General features: G+C 42.5%; 1 protein-coding gene across 1 annotated transcript in view; it reads right to left on the bottom strand.

Moving 5' to 3' along the window:
- Window positions 1-7,735, bottom strand: part of LOC115139223 (kelch-like protein 29) — a 436,865-nt gene extending 429,130 nt beyond the window's left edge. The window contains 1 exon segment of the mRNA XM_029676375.2: window positions 7,498-7,735. The gene's annotated coding sequence lies outside the window, so the exon portion shown is untranslated.
- Window positions 7,736-18,626: the final 10,891 nt, after the last annotated feature.

Raw genomic sequence — 18,626 nt, 5'->3', positions numbered from 1 at the left:
TTCTCGCACAGAATAGGTCAACTTTTGTACTATGCAGGATAGTAGATTGACATAGGCTAGTGCTTTTGCTGTTCGTTAGGCCTACTCATCTTGTTGGAATACTGTAAAGCTCGCCGCCATTGGACTCTGGAGCAGTGGAAATGCGTTCTCTGGAGTGAGGAATCACGCTTCACCATCTGGCAGTCCGACAGACTAATCTGTGTTTGGCCAATGCCATGAAAACGTTACCTGCGCCAATGCATAGCACCAACTGTAAAGTTTGGTGGATGAATAATGGCCTCGGGGCTGTTTATGGTTTAGGCTAGGCCCCGTAGTTCCAGTTAAGGGAAATCTTAATGCCACAGCATACAATGACATTCTAGATGGTTCTGTTTCTAACTTTGTGACAACAGTTTGGAGAGGGCCCTTTCCTGTTTCAGCATGACAATGCCCCCCATGCACAAAGTGAGGTCCATATAGAAATGGTTGGTTGAGATCTGTATGAAAGAAATTGACTGGCCTGCACAGAGCCCTGACCTAAACCCCAAGTCCCTACAGGAATGTTCCAACATCTAGTGGAAAGCCTTCCCAGGAGAGTGGAGGTTGTTATAGCAGCAACAGGAGGACCAACTCAACACTAACCTCTCTTGGGTAGGGGGCAGTATTTTCACATCCGGATGAAAAGGTGCCCAAAGTAAACTGCCTGTTACTCAGGCCCAGAAGCTAGGATATGCATATGGTAGATTTGGATATAAAACGCAAAAGTTTCTAAAACTTAAAATAATGTATGTGATAACAGAACTGATATGTCAGGAAAAACCCTGAGGACAAAACATCCCAGTTTGTTTATTTTTAGAAGAAAAAAAATTCTGCCTACCACTATTTTCAATGGCTGTCACTATTATAAGCACATGAATGAGAGCGCGTTCTTTGGTATTTTTCTCCGGTAAAGACTAACAATTCTCTGCCTTAAATGTGATCGTTTATTTACGTATTAGGGTACCTATGGTTTGATTATAAACGTTGTTTGACTTGTTTGGAAAAGTTTATTAGTAACGTTTGGGATTCATTATGTATGCATTTTGATAGAGGGAAACTGGGTGGATTATTGACTGAAGCGCGCCAGCTAAACCGAGTTATGGATATAAAAGGACATTATCGAACAAAAGGACCATTTGTGATGTAACTGGGACCTTTTGGAGTGACAACAGAAGATGATCATTAAAGGTAAGGCATTTTTTACATCGCCATTTCTGACTTGTCGCACCTGCCTGGTTGAAATATGTTTTTCATGGTCTTGTATGCGGGTGCTGTCTTCAGGTAATTGCATGGTTTGCTTTCGCCGTAAAGCCTTTTTGAAATCTGACACAGCGGCTGGATTAAGAAGAAGTTAAGCTTTATTTTGATGTATTACACTTCTGATTTTATGAAAGTTAAATATTGATAATTCTGCCATTAGAAGTTAATACCCATGATTTTGGAATGAGATGTTCGCAAAGCAGGTGTCCACTAATCCATTATCTCACAGGTAGCGTGTGTCAGACTAACAGGGACAAGTAAGTCCAGGCACTGGACACTGTTGAGGTTCTCGTCACTAGTGTCCAACAGGGGTGGGTAAGGCCAGCTACCTCCGTCACACTTCTGGTTAGACAATCTTACAAATGATCATGTGCAAGCTCATTTACAGGTGTAGCATCCAGGAGTGGAAGGCCTCCTCATGGTGGGTGCCATCACCATGCTGTCAGCAGTACCCACACTGGCACAGGGGTTTCTTCACACGGTTAGCCTTGAGATTGACTACTGGGTCACGTTAAGTAACCTCCACTGCCAGGTAGGTACTGTTAAGGTGTATGACTCTCAGGGGTCATAACGCCACCCCAGAGTTTCTCACAACTCACCTCATCTTTTCCAGGTACTGTCCCTTAACTCCGTCATCAACCCCACTGACATAAAAAAAATTAGACAGGTATCCTTTATTTTCTGTTTGCCTTTAACATCATTGCATGTCTAATCAAACATTTAACTTAATTCAATAACTGTATATTTATATACCTGATTAAGATGTAATTGCTTGTCTTTTGCCTACCCTGTTCCCTTTAACGTTACTCCCACCCACTTCTCTATTCCACCATAATTCTGTATTTTAGTCTGATTGCCATGCGAGTACAAAAACAAACAAAAACGCAAAAATAAATTGACACACCTGTACCAAAAAATATATAAAAGTTTAATAAAGGAATCTTAAATATTGCAAGGTTTCACATGGTGTTAATTGTTGTAAATGTATCCCTTGAACATATGTTCATTTCAAATGATTAATTGTTGTATACTAGGAACTAAAATAGCATTTAATATAATACAACAGAATCTGTATGAAGTTGGTTCTGAATTCAGGTAAAACAAAATGCATGGCATTTTCAAAAGCCAGGCCGGTTACTAGTCATGTCATTGCTACATTGGATGGACATAAAGAGCAAGTCAAAGTGTACAAATATTTGGGTGTGATTGATGACAAGCGGAGCTTCACTGTTCATGTGGAGAACTTGATAAGGAAGCTCAAGCTGAGAAAAGGTTTTTATTGCCAGCATAAGGCTTGTTTTTCACTGGAGGCCAGGAAGGAGCGGGTACAATGTACATTACTGGCAGTTTTAGATTTTTGTGATGTTTTACACACAACCCTGAGAGCACTTGATTCAGTATATCATGAGGCCCTCATGTTCATTACCAATCAAAAACGTCTCACACGTCATTGATCTCAACAGCGCCGTTGCCTGGTTGTCATTGACCTTGCGTAGGCTTAAAACACTGGTATACACTGATTTGTAAGACCACACTGGGTAAACTGCTACTTTATCTGCTATTTTTTAATCAAGTCAGTAAATAAATATAAATTACAGTCCCATTCTCATTTGCTTTGAACAGTACCAAAAATTAAAACAGGTCATTGTAGAAATAGTTTTAATTACTCAGCTCTGTAGTCCAGGAATTCTCTCCTGAACATTTTAAAATGTGATGATCTAGTCACATTGGTGGAGTTTGACATTCGTGTTTTTTTATTTTAATTTCTAAGTAATACGTAATTGTTGTACTGTATGCGTTTCTATAGTTTTGTTTAATGTTGTGTTGGTGTACATAAATTGTTGTCTGAAACATTGTTCCCTCCTGCTGCTATTGGACCAGGTCTCTCGTGGAAAAGTAAATGTTCTCAATGACAAAAACCTTTTAAAAAAAAAAGTTACATTTTTTAAAATATTTTATACACATTAAAAGAGATGCAGAGCCTTCTGAAAATAAAAGTCAGTTAAGAACAAATTCTTAGTTTCAATGACGGTCTACCCTGGCCAAACTATAACGACGCTGGGCCAATTGTGCGTCGCCCTATAGGACTCACAATCACGGCCGGTTGTGAAACAACCTGGAATCGAACCAGGGTCTGTACTGATGCCTCTAGCACTGAGGTGCAGTGCCACAGACCACTGCGCCATTCAGCATCCTGTTTTCATTAATAATCCTTGATGTTTCTACAACCTGATTGGACATGATTTGGAAAGGCACACACACACACACACACACACACGCCTGTCTAAATAAGGTCCCACAGTTGACAGTGTATGTCAGACAAAAAAAACAAGCCATGAGGTTGAAGGAATTGTCCGTAGAGCTCCTAGAAAGGATTGTGTCGAAGGCACAAATCTGGGGAAGGGTACAAAAAAAAATCTGCAGGGCCATACTGAGCAATCGGGGAAGAAGGGCCTAGGTCAGGAAGGTGACCAAGAATCAGATGGTCACTGACAGAGCTCTAGAGTTTATCTGTGGAAATGGGAGAAACTTCTAGAAGGACAACCATCTCTGCAGCACTCCACCAAGCTGGCCTTTATGGTAGAGTGGCCAGACAGAAGCCACCTCTCAGTAAAAGGCACATGACAGCCCACTTGAAGTTGTGGTAGGGACTGGGAGACAAGTCAGGATTGAAGCAAAGATGAACAGAGCAAAGTACAGAGAGATCCTTGATAACCTGCTCAGGACCTCAGACTGGAGCGAAGGTTCACTTCCAATAGGACAACGACCCTAAGCACACAGCCAAGACAATACAGAAGTGGCTTCAGGGCAAGTCTCTGAATGTCCTTGAGGGACCCAGCCAGAGCCCGGAATTGAACCGGAGCGAACATCTCTGGAGAGACCTGAAAATAGCTGTGCAGCAACACTCCCCATCCAACCTGACAGAGCTTGAGGATCTGCAGAGAAGAAAATGGGAGAAACTCCCCAAATACAGGTGTGCCAAGCTTGTAGCGTCATACCCAAGGAGACACGATACTGTAGTCACTGCCAAAGGTGCTTCAGCAAAGTACTGAGTAAAGGGTCTGAATGCTTATGCAAATGTGATATTTCAGTTTATTTGTAATACAATTGCCATTTTTTTTTTTTTTTTACTGTTTTTCCTTTGTCATTATGGGGTATTGTTTATAGATTGAGGGGGGATGATTTAATACATTTTAGAATAAGGCTGTAACGTAACAAAATCGGGAAAAAGTCAAGGGGTCTGAATACTTTCCGAAGGAACCATAAAGAGAACAATACTTGTGCCCCGTCCATTCCATGCCAGCTAGACAAGCCATTGTAGGAATTATATACATTTGCATATGAATGGAGTGGAAATTAGCTGACTTTGTGATCTGTAAGGTATGTAACGTGTCAAGCAGATTACACATTTTCATTTACATTTTCTTTGCTATTTCTTAAACTAGCAATGTTTAAGACATCGATTTCATGTTGTTGAAATGTTAACAAGGTACCCAAAAGTAGTTTGAAGTAATGTTGTCATCTTATTAGCTTAACAAAACTTGTTTAAAAAGCTCAATTGTCGCAAAAATCAGATTTCTTTGCATAGCGGGGATGAAAAGAATGTCATTTAGGTCATCACACGTTGATATAGCAACGGACGCTAATAGTTTATCGAATTCCATTGTAACACTTTTTGGCAGGGACACACCATTTGTCATGACAGGCCCTACAACTGCAAGTGTATTAGTATAACAAACTGAAAAAAACTGCACATGAATTGCCTGCCTGCGTTTCATCCGAGGTCCTACAGAAGTTCAACCAGCCCAGCTCTGTCAGAGACCAAAATCTAACCAACACAGAGCCAAGACGAGCCTCTGTCTCAGAGATCATATAGTAGATTTAAACTAGGCATTCCCAACACACTTTAAGAATTCCCTGATGGTGATGTATGTTTATCACTGCAGAGAGGCAGACACACTTCATGATGCACTTACTGGATTAACCTGAAAAGATTCAATTACCAACATATACCCACACACACCCTTACTTTTCTGCCACCACAGCCCTACCCCTTCATAAAGGCTAGTTATTATAAATATCTAGTGCCAATCCTGCCCCTATATTAAACTGAGGTGAGAAGCCCCTGTTAAATGAGCACAGCTCTGAGACAAATGCATTGTCTCACCTCATCGACTCCAGATCCCCCTGCCTCTGAGATGACTGCTATAAAAGCCCTTAATCCCAGGCTTGATTCACATTACATGCTAGCTTTACCAATGTAATGTTGACCATGGGAGTGTCCCACTACCGTATCCTACCTTAACACCCCACCGTATCGTACCTTAATAAACACCTGAGAAGTGGGCTTTTAGTCATTGAGAACAATTGCCTTTTACAATACTGACCTGGTTACATCCACCTCAGAATGTATAGGAGACTAGCAACACACTATATGTTGCTAATATAGTGCATTTGTGTTTGATGAACAGCTAGGTCTGTTTCTGAGTAGATTGCGAGTTGAAGAGTAAGAAGAAAAACAAACATCAGTATTTTATAACGCACATGCAGTTCAGTACTGGTGTGTTACTGCTATAGTACATGGGTTATAATAAAGTTTAGTTGCAGGTGTCAGTATGTTAATGTATACCACATTAACAGCCAACTAGTGTACTTTATTTTTCAGTTTCATAAACAATGGTTGTCCAAAATGCTGCTTGGCATCTTAAGAGTTATCTTGTAACATGTGTTTAATGGTCCATGCACATTTGGGCTAAGGAATTAGGCTACTGCTGGCAGTGTGCTGTGAAGAGATTGTGCAGGGATTACTTCTGTGACGCATCAATATCCATCTCTAATATGTACAGAGAGAGTAATATACACCAACTGTATAATGTAAATGAGGATTCACCGCCTTGTTTAGCCTACATAGTGGACGAGCCTGGTGATGGGTTTTGTATCTATTCAATATCTCAGACAGTATTGTTATACATGGCCTTGCTACATAGCAAACATAATGCTGCTAGTGACAGCAACTAAGAGACCAGCCTGACCTCAAAGACTAGACGTAACATAGTAAATGTAAATCTGACTTTCAAATTCGTATATGTTAAGTTTGTTATGGTTAAATAAGACAGGTTACTTAAGCCAAAAACAAAAGGAGGTGGTTTAGTTGGGGAGGATGCAAATCAAAGGTTATTTGTTCACATCATTCAACTATATCATTTTAGTTAATTAGCAACTACTTATTTTTAGCTACTTTGCAACTACTTAACTACCATGTTGGCTAACCCTTGCCCTAACCCAAATCTTAACCCCAAACCGAGGTAATGTTAGCCACCTAGCTAACATTTGCCATACCAAATTGCAATTTATCATATGAAATGGATGATGGACACCTGCAAATGAACACATACCATATCATACTAAATGGGAAACAGATGTACTTTTACTATGTCATGTCTACCCCCAGGGTGAACAGGAGAGGATGTGCACAAGAACGTTTGGGGAAAAATAACCCCATCCTTTTTATTGGGGAAATGGAAGGAAGAAGAGCCCGTGACCTGACTTCTGCTTTTGGACGTTAACAAGGCCGCACTCCATCTTAACTCCTCCTCCACATTTACTGGATTGGTTGAACAGTGTAGAAGAGAACCTCCCTGGACATTTGTTATTATATCATCAGGACCTGAAAGAAAGAACCGCGCTGCTCAGGCGCATCTTTTACGCCTGCTAATTTAGGTTAGGCAAGAATAAACCATAAAGATAACTATACTCGTTCTAGCTGTAGCCATTCTCAGAACCAGAATCTAGGGTTCAGAACCTTATCTACCACTTCAACATGGACCTAGCTTGGGCTTTCTATTATTCCGACAATAGCTAGGAGTTAAATTGTAATAAAAAAATAAAAAAAATCACATCCAGCCCATGCCCCAGCCAACAACAATGTCACACTGACCCCAGTTATAAACCCTAGCAGGAAGTTCTCAAGCAGAGGGTCATGGCTAGAAGAGATCGCACAACATGAGAGCCGCAGCGCCCATTTGCTTAGATTATTTAGCTCAGCAAGGGGTGGCACAGATTAACCTTCACACACATTCAGGCAAAGCACGGGACATTCTCATAATGAGACAGGTCCTGCGTAAAGCGTAGCCTAAACTCAGCCTGACACGGACCACATAAAAAATGCATAAAGTAGGCCTATAGTCTTTCGTGCCCTGACACGCAGTTTATCCTTACCTCCCTAGTCGCAGTTGAGCTTCAGCACCGGCGTTCGTCCTAGTTTCACTGCCTATGCGACGCTTATCTTTGAATGATGTTTTAATCCAACAAAGACTGTTGCATTTTACGGCTAAATGTATTATGTTGCCTCTTGCTTCAGCCCTTCTGTTGCCTGTCAGGTGTCCGCTGTTTGCGGGCTACTGTCTCTCCGTTGACAATTGTGAGCGGAGTGGTCGGGAGTTTTGGCAGATGCCACAGAACGCGTCTTTATCCGATCCCTACTCAGCGTCGGTTGGTTAGATTCGAGCGAATGCCTGGTGGGACAGACACACCGTGTGGCTACTTTACTCCCCGATACCGCTCCTCCCCTTTTGCTTTGGCTTTCTACAGAGCCCTACAGCGCCTCTCACTTGTCTTTGTATAGAACTACATAAACTTACATCTTGGAAAGACTGCATCTTGGTAGCTTTATTTGCTGCGGTGTTCACTAAAAAGCAGAAACATTCGTTGCGGAGAGCTGTGGAGTCGACCAAAAGCCCACCTGAGGTCAGGTGTCCAAACGGCGGGAAAAATGTCATTTTTCCTAATCATGTGTACATGGTAGATTCTTTTGTGTCAATTAAATGGACCTTCTCCCAACATTTGAACATAATCCTACTAAGAATAATACATTTCAATAATTCATTTCTAAATTAATACAAATATATTTGTGATATTTTGGGCATGAAAGATATAAGAGGCCTAGGTTATATCGTTCCTCTCAAATTTGATTTGGGAAAATTAAGAAATCCCCTCTAGCCGCAATCAATAATGGAAGGAAATAACAGTCTCTCACAATAACGAAAACAAAGCCCTGCAATACATTTCAGAATATTTTTTTATATTTCTAGTTTTCCAGCTCTAGACCAGCAATATATGTATATTTATGCGCCAGAAATATATGGATATGTATGCGCAGTGGCGTGTGTCGGGTTCGCCGCAGGGCCCCAGTTGCGCTACACTGCATTCCGTTGGGCTTCAACTGACCTGAACGTGTTTCTACAGCTGACCCACAACAGCGTCCAGAGGCCTCAGCAGGTAGCTACTACAGCATGCAATAAAGTTTTTTTGTGTCGACTCAGGCACAAAAAGAGTGCTACATTTCTCAAGCTTCTGCAAGAGTTGCAAACACAGTATATTTCTGAAAAAATTACAATAATTTGTTATAGATGTTATCACATTTTTAAATGATTTAGATGATTTGTAGTATATTTTTTATGTCACCTTTTATTTATTCTGGAAATACCATGGTGTAAATTGTATATTTGGATGTGCAATCTCTTTGAAAAATAATATTAATGAAACATCAATATTACAATTTGTGAGTGCTCTGTGCACACTAGAATAAAGCACCAGGAACATTTTTCTTTATAGTAAAAATGTTGGCCTGTGGCAATTATTTTCAAGTCATAATCTAATTTTACGATTTAGTACTAAAGTACATATAATTGACAGTAGAATAAAACGGATATACTGAAATAAAGTAGGCCTATCAATTGTTAATAGCCAAAAAGAGGACACACTCAGAAATACTGTAACCAGATAAAACTGCTGACCCTGTGCACCCTATGAAGTGAACAGAATCTCAAGGCGATAAACAGAAGTAATTGGGCCCAGGGGGGAGGGAAGGGAAGTAACCCACCGCCTCATCTATAAGTGTAGCCATCTTTGTTTAAACCTCTTGCTGCTGATCTATTACCACCTCAATATATCCGCAGGGGTACTATATTTCAAATGGCTAAGACAAAGGAGCATGTGTCCTAAACAACCTACCTTGATAAATAAGGGGGGGTACACAAACGAAGACAACAACCCCCCCCCAAAAAAATTAGTATATAAAAAACGAATGAACAATATAAAAAGGAACATTGGTTTGGATGGACTACTGAGTAAATATAACGTGTTAATCTTCTCAGCAAACCACCTGATTAATCAAATACAATCCGACCCCCCCCCCCCCATCCATCCACACACACAAAACAGAAAAACACTTTTTTCCTCAGCAGCTTCAGTACGAATCCTAACTTCAATGCGTGACTGAGTGAACATTTGACTAAAGCAGAAGTAATTTCACACCTTTATGTGTGGCTAACAGTGAGGTGCAAGAAAGCAAAAGCTTCTGCATTTGTGTGCAAACTGCTGCTGATAGAACATGATGTCTGTCCTTGATAGTGGAGCTCACCAAGAGGAGCAATTGAATTGCTCCAGCATAGAAATAGAATCCATACCGCTGGGCTGATGGAACAAAGGTCAGAATAAAGAAAATATGTGGCATAGTAGTGGTCTTGAATAAAGGTTTCTGCTATATAAAATAAAGCATTCCAATAATGTGATAGGTCTACCATCAAATCGCCATTGTGATCATTTGGAGCCGCAAACTAAAGGTACTTGTAAGTTTAAGAACTTGGTTAGTGTCTCTTATGCCAATATTATTCAATAGGCGAAAACAATTGAACTGAAGATGTTTTGTAAAGATGACATAGAATTTTGTAGATGATTGTAATATTTTCAGCCCTATTTCTGCGTTAGTAAAATTAGAGGTATACGAGCAACTAACTTCACAATTTTACCAGATCTTGTATCCCACCAACAGAACCCAAAAGGACAAGCATTGACATTATTAACAGTCAACACACTGTTCTGTCATCAGTTACGTTAAGCTGCAGAATTAGAGTAAAGAATTGTGACAAAAAAATGAACACTTAGAAGGAAATTATCCAGAGACTCAGAGAGAGAGAGAGACTCAGAGAGAGAGAGAGAGACTCAGAAGAGAGAGAGAGAGACTCAGGAGAGAGAGAGAGAGACTCAAGAGAGCGAGCGACTCAGAAGAGAGCGAGCGACTCAGAAAGAGAGAGCGATCCAGAGAGAGTGCGAGCGACTCAAAGAAAGTGCGAGCGACTCAGAGAGAGAGAGCGAGAGCGACTCAGAGAGCGAGAGCGAGAGCGACTCAGAGAGAGAGAGAGCGACTCAGAGAGAGAGAGCGAGAGCGACTCAGAGAGAGAGAGCGAGAGCGACTCAGAGAGAGAGAGCGAGAGCGACTCAGAGAGAGAGAGCGAGAGCGACTCAGAGAGAGAGAGCGAGAGCGACTCAGAGAGAGAGAGCGAGAGCGACTCAGAGAGAGAGAGCGAGACCGACTCAGAGAGAGAGAGCGAGACCGACTCAGAGAGAGAGAGCGAGAGAGAGCGACTCACAGAGAGAGAGCGAGAGAGAGCGACTCACAGAGAGAGAGCGAGAGAGAGCGACTCACAGAGAGAGAGACTCACAGAGAGAGAGCGACAGAGACAGAGAGCGACAGAGAGAGAGAGAGAGCGACAGAGAGCGAGAGAGAGAGAGCGACAGAGAGAGAGAGAGAGAGCGACAGAGAGAGAGAGAGAGAGCGACAGAGAGAGAGAGCGACAGAGAGAGAGAGAGAGCGACAGAGAGAGAGAGAGCGACAGAGAGAGAGAGAGCGACAGAGAGAGAGAGAGAGAGCGACAGAGAGAGAGAGAGAGAGCGACAGAGAGAGAGAGAGAGAGCGACAGAGAGAGAGAGAGAGCGCGACAGAGAGAGAGAGAGAGCGCGACAGAGAGAGAGAGAGAGAGCGCGACTCAGAGAGACTCAGAGAGAGGGAGCGACTCAGAGAGAAAGAGAGAGAGAGACCCAGCGAAAGAGCGACACAGAAAGAGAGAGAACGACCCAGAGAGAGAGAGAGAGCGAGCGACCCAGAGAGAGAGAGAGTGAGACCCAGAAAGAGAGAGCGAGACCCAGAAAGAGAGAGCGAGAGAGAGCGAGCAACTCAGAGAGCAAGCAACTCAGAGAGCGAGACAGAGCAAGCAACTCAGAGAGCGAGAGAGAGAGAGACTCAGAAAGATAGAGAGAGACCGACTCAGAGCGAGAGACCCAGAAAGAGAGAGAGCAACTTTGAGAGCTACTTAGAGAGAGAGACTCAGAGAGACTCAGAAAGAGAGAGAGAAAGAGACTCCGAGAGAGAGAGAAAGAGAGAAGTAGAGAGAGCAACTCAGAGAGAGAGAGAGAGACTCAGAAAGAAAGAGAGACTCAGAAAGAAAGAGAGAGAGAGAAAGAGAGAGACAGTTCAATAATGCTGAAAACCACCATGTCTATGGCAATGGAAGCTAGGAAGGGAAAAACTAAAAGCGCCAAGTATTCGGATATCCCGAAAGCCCTTTTTAAAAGGGGAAGACTTGAACTTGGCAAACATTCATTTACAATGACATTTACTTACCCCTTGAGATGATGGAAATATTTCCTGCCTGTGTCCTTGTTGGAAACAGTTTCTCATGCAAAAATATTCCTAATTTCAAACCCCAGGGCCCTTTGAATTTTTTGTGACCCAATAGTGCCATTACACACAGGTGGCTAGTGCTGCACAGGCCTGTTTTAATAGACTTAATTTCTCATACAGCTGTGACATTGAAATATTTTTTCAGATGAGTAAAAATGTTAAATGAATATTCAGTTAATATATTCATAGGAGACATTCCATTCATTGAATATTCATCCCACCAATCTTCCTTCTAGAATCTGAGGACACACAAGCGAGCACACACATTCAACCCAAACCAATTATCGGGGGGTGAATTCCCCAATGAGGTGAACACTAACTCACACCCCTAATGAAGCCACAGGTGTCTCAACCTCTCGGCCAATGAACAGCTCTAATTGAGTAATTTCTGCAGTGTGAGTTGTCAACTGGCTTTAGTTTACTTACTTCAGCCAGGAACTAAACCACCTATTTCCCCCAAATATCTCACCTCCAGAGTCAGATGAATTGGTTTGGTCCAGACTATGATTGGCTGAGGCACATTATTTTGTGGCTGGTTGAAGAAAACACCCCGGCTCTCTCCAGGGCCAGGAAAGGGCCTAGGTGTTCGGAGAGTGTGGAAAAAACTATCCAATATCTAGCTAGGTGTTTGGAGGGGAAAAACATCCAACATTAACACAGGACTTGTACTCAGGTGGTATGTTGCAAAAGCTGTTTTCTGTGTCTGAGAATACCCCAGAGTGAATAAGGCCGAGCAAAATGAGTCTTTAGTGACATGCCATGTAGTAACAACTTTCCTTTTACGCCATTAGCTTTGGATGATAATGGATGTGAACAATAGCTGTTAAGAGCTTTCTGGAAGGAATGGTACTGCTCTGTCCAGAAGTGCCATATAAGAACATGTTTTATCCGGGATGAGTGCCTCATATCACAAAAATCTACACAAGGCAACAAATTACATGAAGTGTATGTCATTACTCCTGTTAGGAGGAAGTTAAACTGTACGGAAGCCCATTCAGAACAACAATCAAATCAAATCAAATGTATTTATATAGCCCTTCGTACATCAGCTGATATCTCAAAGTGCTGTACAGAAACCCAGCCTAAAACCCCAAACAGCAAGCAATGCAGGTGTAGAAGCACGGTGGCTATGAAAAACCCCCTAGAAATGCCAAAACCTAGGAAGAAACCTAGAGAGGAACCAGGCTATGAGGGGTGGCCAGTCCTCTTCTGGCTGTGCTGGGTGGAGATTATAACAGAACATGGCCAATATGTTCAAATGTTCATAAATGATCAGCAGGGTCAAATAATAATAATCACAGTAGTTGTCGAGGGTGCAGCAAGTCAGCACCTCAGGAGTAAATGTCAGTTGGCTTTTCATAGCCGATCATTAAGAGTGTCTCTAGAGACACAGCATGTCTGGGACAGGTAGCACGTCCGGTGAACAGATCAGGATTCCATAGCCGTCAGACAAATAGGGAGTTATTAGCTATGTAAAAAATAGAGAGTTCTCATCATTATTATTCGTAGCCGTTTATTTACCACCACAAAATTAAGCTGGCACTAAGACCGTCAACCAACTATGTAAAGCCATAAGCAAAGAAGAAAATGCTTACCCAGAAGCGGCGCTCCTAGTGGCCTGGGACTTTAATGCAAGCAAACTTAAATTAGTTTTACCAAATTTTTACTAGCATGTCACATGTGCAACCAGGGGAAAAATAATCCTAGACCACCTTTACTCCACACAAAGAGACACATACAAAGCTCTCCCCTGCCCTCCATTTGGCAAATCTGACCATAATTCTATCCTCCTGATTCCTGCTTACAAGCAAAAACGAAAGCAAGAAGTATCAGTGACTCGCTCAATACGGAAGTGGTCAGATGACGTGGAGGCTACACTACAGGACTGTTTTTCTAGCACAGATTGGAATATGTTCCGGGATTCATCCAATGACATTGAGGAATACACCACCTCTGTCATCGACTTCATCAATAAGTGCATCGATGACATCGTCTCCACAGTGACTGTACTTACATATCCCAACCAGAAGCCATGGATTACAGGCAACATCCACATCGAGCTAAAGGCTAGAGCTGCCCCTTTCAAGGAGCGGGAAACTAATCTGGACGCTTCTAAGAAATCCCGCTATGCCCTCAGACGAACCGTCAAACAAGCAAAGCGTCAATACAGGATTAAGATTGAATCCTACTACACTGGCTCTGACATTCATCGGATGTGGCAGGGCTTGATAACCATTACGGACTACAAAGGGAAACCCAGACACAAGCTGCCCAGTGACGCGAGCCTACCAGACGAGCTAAATGCCTTTTATGCTCGCTTCGAGGCAAGCAACACTGAAGCAAGCACAAGAGCACCAGCTGTTCTGGATGACTGTGTGATAATGCTCTCGGTAGCCAATGTGAACAAAACCTTTAAACAGGTCAACATTCACAAAGCCGCTGGGCCAGACAAATTACCAGGACAGGTACTCAAAACATGCGCGGACCAACTGTCACGTGTCTTCACTGACATTTTCAAACTCTCCCTGACCGAGTTTGTAATACCTACATCTTTCAAGCAGACCACCATAGTCCCTGTGCCCAAGAAAGCGAAGGTAACCTGCCTAAATGATTATCGCCTCGTGGCACTCACGTTGGTAGCCATGAAGTGCTTTGAAAGGCTGGTCATGGCTCCCATCAACAGCATCCTCCCTGACACCCTAGACCCACTCCAATTCGTATACCCCCCCAACAGATGACGCAATCTCAATCGCACTCCACAACGCCCTTTCTCCTTTCTTCAAAGGGAACACCTATGTGACAGTGCTGTTCATTGACTACAGCTCAGCGTTCAAAACCATAGTGCCCACGAAGCTCATCACTAAGCTTAGGACTCTGGGACTAAACATCTCCCTCTACAACTGGATCCTGGACTTCCTGACGGGCCACCCCAGGTGGTAAGGGTAGGCAACAACACGTCTGCCATGCTGATCCTTAACACTGGGGCCCCTCAGGGGTGTGTACTTAGTCCCCTCCTGTATTCCCTGTTCACCATGACTGTGTGGCCAAACCCAACTCCAACACCATCATTAAGTTTGCTGACGACACAACATTTGTAGGCCTGATCACTGACAACGATGAGACGGCCAATAGGGAGGAGGTCAGAGAACTGGCAGTGTGGTGCCAGGACAACAACCTCTCCCTCAATGTGAGCAAGACAAAGAAGCTGATCGTGGACAACAGGAAAAGGAGGGCCGAACAGGCCCCCATTAACATCCACGGGGCTGTAGTGGAGTGGGTTGAGAGTTTCAAGTTCCTTGGTGTCCACATCACCAACGAACTATCATGGTCCAAACATACCAAGACAGTTGTGAAGAGGGTATGACAACACCTTTTCCCCCTCAGGAGACTGAAAATATTTGGCATGGGTCCCTAGATCCTCAAAAGGTTCTACAGCTGCACCATCGAGAGCATCCTGACCGGTTGCATCAAGTCTACACTTGTTGGATTCGGCGCATGTGGCAAATAAAGTTTGATTTGAATATGAGAAACAAGCCTTAAATAACAGTATCTCTCCAGATTTAACACCTACACTCTCCCTTAAAGGGGAAATCTACAGTTGCACATACATTTTTGTCATATATTCAATATCATAATGAATTAATGATACTGTATATACCCATTGATTCTTGAAGAACACAACTTATGAGCTTAGTTCAGCTGTCATATCAGTGCGCGTCATATCAGAGACATTACTGTGCAGCCGTATTCATCGATCTGGCCAAGGCTTTCGACTCTGTCAATCACAACATTCTTATTGGCAGACTCGACAGCCTTGGTTTCTCAAATGATTGCCTCGCCTGCTTTTACCAACTACTTCTCTGATAGAGTTCAGTGTGTCAAATCGGAGGGCCTATTGTCCAGACCTCTGGCAGTCTCTATGGGTGTGCCACAGGGTTCAATTGTCGGCCCGACTCTCTTTTCTGTTTACATCAATGATGTCGCTCTTGCTGCTGGTGATTCTCTGATCCACCTCTACGCAGACGACACCATTCTGGCCCCTCTTTGGACACTGTGTTAACTAACCTCCAGACGAGCTTCAATGCCATTACAACTCTCCTTCCGTGGCCTCCAACTGCTCTTAAACGCAAGTAAAACTAAATGCATGCTATTCAATCGATCACTGCCCGCACCTGCTCACCCGTCCAGCATCACTACTCTGGACGGCTCTGACTTAGAATATGTGGACAACTACAAATACATGGGTGTCTGGTTAGACTGTAAACTCTACTTCCAGACTCACATTAAGCATCTCCAATCCAAAATTAAATCTAGAATCGGCTTCCTATATCGCAACAAAGCATCCTTCACTCATGCTGCCAAACATGCCCTCGTAAAACTGACCATCCTACCGATCCTCGACTTCGGTGATGTCATCTATAAAATAGCCTCCAACACTCTACTCAACAAACTGGATGCAGTCTATCACAGTGCCATCCGTTTTGTCACCAAAGCCCCATATACTGCCCACCATTGCGACCTTTACGCTCTCGTTGGTTGGCCCTCGCTTCATACTCGTCGCCAAACCCACTGGCTACAGGTTATCTACAAGTCTCTGCTAGGTAAAGCCCCGCCTTATCTCAGCTCACTGGTCACCATAGCAGCACCCACTCGTAGCACGCGCTCCAGCAGGTATATCTCACTGGTCACCCCCAAAGCCAATTCCTCATTTGGTTGTCTTTCCTTCCAGTTCTCTGCTGCCCATGACTGGAACTAATTGCAAAAATCTCTGAAGCTGGAGACTCATATCTCCCTCACTAGCTTTAAGCACCAGCTGTCAGAGTAGCTCACAGATCACTGCACCTGTACATAGCCCATCTGTAAACAGCCCATCTATCTACCTACCTCATCCCAATACTGTATTTATTTATTTATTTATTTATTTTGCTCCTTTGCACCCCAGTATCTCTACTTGCACATTCATCTTCTGCCGATCTACCATTCCAGTGTTTAATTGCTATAATGTAATTACTTCGCCACCGTGGCCTATTTATTTCCTTAACTTACCTCATTCACACTCACTGTATATAGACTTTTTGTTTTCTTTTGTTCTACTGTATTATTGACTGTATGTTTTGTTTATTCCATGTGTAACTCTGTGTTGTTGTATGTGTCATCTTGGCCAGGTCGCAGTTGCAAATGAGAACTTGTTCTCAACTAGCCTACCTGGTTAAATAAAGGTAAAATAAAATAAAAATCAGTGCGCCCATCAGAACCCAAAATATAAGCTTGTTTAACTCCAATGTTTGTAAACAGAGGAAACGTAAACAAACACTTTATAGCCTCAAAACATGGTTAAAACTATCATTTTAATATCATGGATGGTCAGTCCTTGTCTATGGATTTGAGAGTGGTTTAATTTCTCAAGCCCCATCACTCAGCTTTTTACCAGAAGTTGTGGGGAGGACGCTTTGTTATTGTTTCAACTCAAATTGACCGTTAAGGGCTTTTCAGAGAGCCATAGTAAACTTATAAGATATTTACTGCAGGTGGTTCAGCCATCAGCTGTGACCAACAATCAACACATGATGCAATACGCTTTCTACATCCCTCCAAAGTGGCAAATTACAAACAACATGACCACCAACCATCTACAGCCACAGTCCACTCAGTCATCACTACATGGAATCCTGTGGCACTACCTATCATCAGCTAACACACATTAGAGGAACACAACAAGACAAACAAGCCAATAGTGCACCACCCTCTAAAATTGCTCAAAACCGATTTCAAAACACCTAGTACTGAGGCAACCTGTAACCTTCTCTGTCTCTCTCCTGTTCCACCCTACCTTGCCCACGCACTGTAACATATAAAGCCTCTAATGTTTGATCAATGCTTCAAATGACTCCGGATTGCTGGAATTAGAAAATAGGTCCTCAGAAAGCTATTTTAGGGCCTCCGCTATCACAGGGAAAGGCAACAGAGAGGATAATTGTGTATTGACAAAAGGGTGCAAGAAAAAAGGGTAGAGACGGAACACAAGACCTACCTCTCTCCAATTGACTTTGTCATCTTGATGCTCTGATTACATTGTGTACTGACTAGATAATTGGCCAATCCCTGATGCAAATAATGCTCTTATTCTTTGGTGAAACATCAAACACAGACACCCGCATTGCATAACATAATGAAATATCTATTTTCATGTATCTCCTTTTGTAAGTGGTTTGTGTTAGTTCAGTAATAAGAACAAGTTCGGTGAATGGATGCAGTTGTTGAACACTGTCATGTTGTGGTTCAGTGGGTTATTATCCAGTGGGATGTGTGGTTCTAAAATATATATATATACAGTACCAGTCAAAAGTATGGACACACCTACTCATTCAAGGGTTCTTCTTGGTTTTGACTATTTTCTACATTGTAGAATAATAGTGAAGACATCAAACTATGAAATAACACATATGGAATCATGTTGTAACCAAAAAAGTGTAAAACAAATCTAAATATTTGAGATTTGAGATTCTTCAAAGTAGCCACCATTTGCCGTGATGACAGCTTTGCACACTCTTTGCATTCTCTCAGCCAGCTTCATGAGGTAGTCACCTGGAATGCATTTAAATTAACAGCTGTGCCTTGTTAAAAGTTCATTTGTGGAATTTATTTTCTTCTTAATGAGTTTGTGTTGTGACAAGGTAGGGGTGGTATACAGAAGACAGCCCTATTTGGTGAAATACCAAGTCCATATTATGGCAAGAACAGCTCAAATAGGCAAAGAGAAACACCAGTCCTTCATTACTTCTTATTGGTGGCCAGAATCCCTCAGGGTCTCTCTTAATGCCTGTCA

The sequence above is a fragment of the Oncorhynchus nerka genome, linkage group LG13 (assembly GCF_034236695.1).
Source record: "Oncorhynchus nerka isolate Pitt River linkage group LG13, Oner_Uvic_2.0, whole genome shotgun sequence".
In the NCBI taxonomy this organism is placed as follows: Eukaryota; Metazoa; Chordata; class Actinopteri; order Salmoniformes; family Salmonidae; genus Oncorhynchus; species Oncorhynchus nerka.
The sequence above is the reverse complement of the archived record's forward strand: the minus strand, read 5'-3'. Positions and strand labels throughout refer to the sequence as shown.